Below are 2,521 nucleotides of genomic sequence, written 5' to 3'. Positions count from 1 at the left end.
CCCCCCCCCCCCCCCCCCACACACACACACACACACACACACACACACACCTCGCAGCAGTAATGACATAATTACAATCATCACAAGTTTTCAGATGTGACCCAGTCTCAAATGAGCACCATCAATCCTCATTCCCTGAGGGCAGAAGAGACCCCCTGCCTACGCCGCTTTTTCTGTCTGATACTGTAATAGTCTCTAACCTCTAAAGGCCGCCTGAGCTCAACCACCTGAATACTGATTCACCATTACTAGTAATGTATGTGGGGTTGAGCATACCGAGGACATGTTTAAAAAAATGTATAGCGTGATAAATGCTATTCATATTATGTATTATGTGTATAGCATTATGTCTTTATCCCAGGTGGCAACCTATGTTTCTGAAAAGTGAAGCCGGTGTGGAAGTGCCTTAAACTTGCATTCTTTCTGACGGACAGCAGGGGGCGACTCCCCTGTTGTATAGAAGTCTATGAGAAAATGACTCTACTTCTCTCTTGATTTATTACCTCAGTAAACATTGTAAACATGAGTTTATGGTCTCAATCTCTAGTTTCAAGTCTTCTTCAATACAGCATGATGTTCATTTAGTAAATGATGGTCCATTTAAAGTCAAACAGACCATAAAGCAGTTTATGCTTTAGGGGGCGGGGCTACCTTGTGATTGACAAGTCACTACCACTGTGTTGTCCGGTTTGGCTTCACCCTCTCGTGTCACTTCTGGTTCCAAAAAAACAAGATGGTAAACTCAAGGCTTTAAAACCATCGTCCACAAACCGAATGGATGGCGTCCACTTCCTTTATATGGTCTATTATCTATCAATGTTGGTGCACTAGCAGCAGGAGGCTGGAACAGTAGGGGTGGTCTGCACGGGGGGGGCAGCAGAGGGATTTAGCTGATGAGTGAGTCATACCTCAGACCAGTGGGCAGGTCAATGACCTGTCAGATCAGCCTGCTCATGGGGGAGAGAGAGAGAGAGAGAGAGAGAGAGAGAGAGAGAATCCAGGAAATAGCCCTGAGCTCCAAAACAAACTAACCATTGCTATTCACTCCCACTCTGGTCTCTTATGGTGAAGTACTCTGACTCACACGATGAATATTCCACCTGTTGCCCAATCACCTCATATACTCGAGTCAAATTGGACATTGTGCTGCATAAATGCAACGTTCGACGTGCTTAAAATGCAGGAGAAACAAACTGGATGGCTGCAGGAGATCTACTCACAGTTTTATTTATCTTCCTTGTCGGTGCTTATTTTTGTGAACAGACCAGTGTCGTCCTGGTTGCTTCAATGTCACTTGTGCCCCGTTTCCCATCTTCTCATCTCGATTGTTAATCCTCTTTCTGGATTTACAGTCCTCCTGCGGGATTTTCTGTTCACCTGCACATGCCTCCCTGTTGGAAGATTGAGTGCTAAGTAAAATATTAAAGTTAACACCGACATCTCACTGACAAGAAAGGGGAAAATGCTTTTTGGTTCACAGTTGAGGTGCTAAGGGAACATTTTGCAGGATACGAGGAAGTGGACAGCTGAAATACGATCTTTGTTTTTCCTTGGAGGAGGAAGTGATAAGGCTTCAATATTGCATTTGTCACTCCAATGAAATAATAAAGTGTTCTAACGGTTTTATTTATGAGCCTCCTACTGAACTGTCAAACGACGGCTCATGTGTTACAAATAGCTTTTTTATTAATAAAAGGCCCAAAACTGAAAAATAACACATCACAGTAGAGAGACAGAGGCATTGGCACGATAACGAAGCCCGTTATATGAACTCTGTGGAAGGTCAGCGATCCTCTGCCGAGGCCTCTCCGGTTAATGATTCCCTCACCTGTCAACAGACACGCCATTGACCCGGCTAAATCCGCCCCCTCATTCCTCCGCTTAATCCAATGTGTTTGCATTCAAATGACGAGGTAATCATCCGCTGTTTGAGGAAGTCCTCAAACAGACTCCGTTGTTTGGTCCGCTAATCCGGCGTAAGCCAGCGGCGTCAGTAGACCGCGGAGGCTTGATGTGAGCGTCAAAGCCTGATGAGGGCCTGCGTGTGATTGCCTCAGAGTATTGATTATATTTGTGTGTGTGTGTGTGTGTGAAGGGCTGCTAACTGAGTGTCATGAAGATTTGATAAATAAGTTAGTTAGTATATTTATCAATGTAGCGTCATCCATCGCATCATATTCGTATTCATCAGAGAGAACAAGAAGAGATACAAGAGAGTGACACACAGACTCACATCTACAGCGCTGCATGTGCCGAGTTACCCAGACACCACACAGGTGTGTACCTGTGTGTACTTAACCTGCAAGTGAGAGTTTTACTTTCTATATACTGTACTGCAAGTGAGTGTGTGTGTGTTTGTGTGTGTGTACATTGCTGTCAGCCTTACAACGGCTCAGGGATGTAAATAGATTTGGGCAGGTGGCCCAGCAGGGGGTGAATGGAGCAGATTGTCTGAAAGCCTTTGCCTCATCCCTACACACACACACACACACACACACACACACACACACACACACACACA

General features: G+C 45.0%; 1 protein-coding gene across 7 annotated transcripts in view; it reads left to right on the top strand.

The window, feature by feature from the left end:
- Positions 1-2,521, top strand: part of LOC116392116 (pleckstrin homology domain-containing family A member 7) — a 127,653-nt gene that overhangs the window by 39,554 nt on the left and 85,578 nt on the right. The gene's annotated exons all lie outside the window — the stretch shown is intronic.

This window comes from Anarrhichthys ocellatus, unplaced genomic scaffold (genome assembly GCF_004355925.1).
Source record: "Anarrhichthys ocellatus isolate YVR2014 unplaced genomic scaffold, GSC_Weel_1.0 scaffold2, whole genome shotgun sequence".
Lineage (NCBI taxonomy): Eukaryota > Metazoa > Chordata > Actinopteri > Perciformes > Anarhichadidae > Anarrhichthys > Anarrhichthys ocellatus.
The sequence above is the reverse complement of the archived record's forward strand: the minus strand, read 5'-3'. Positions and strand labels throughout refer to the sequence as shown.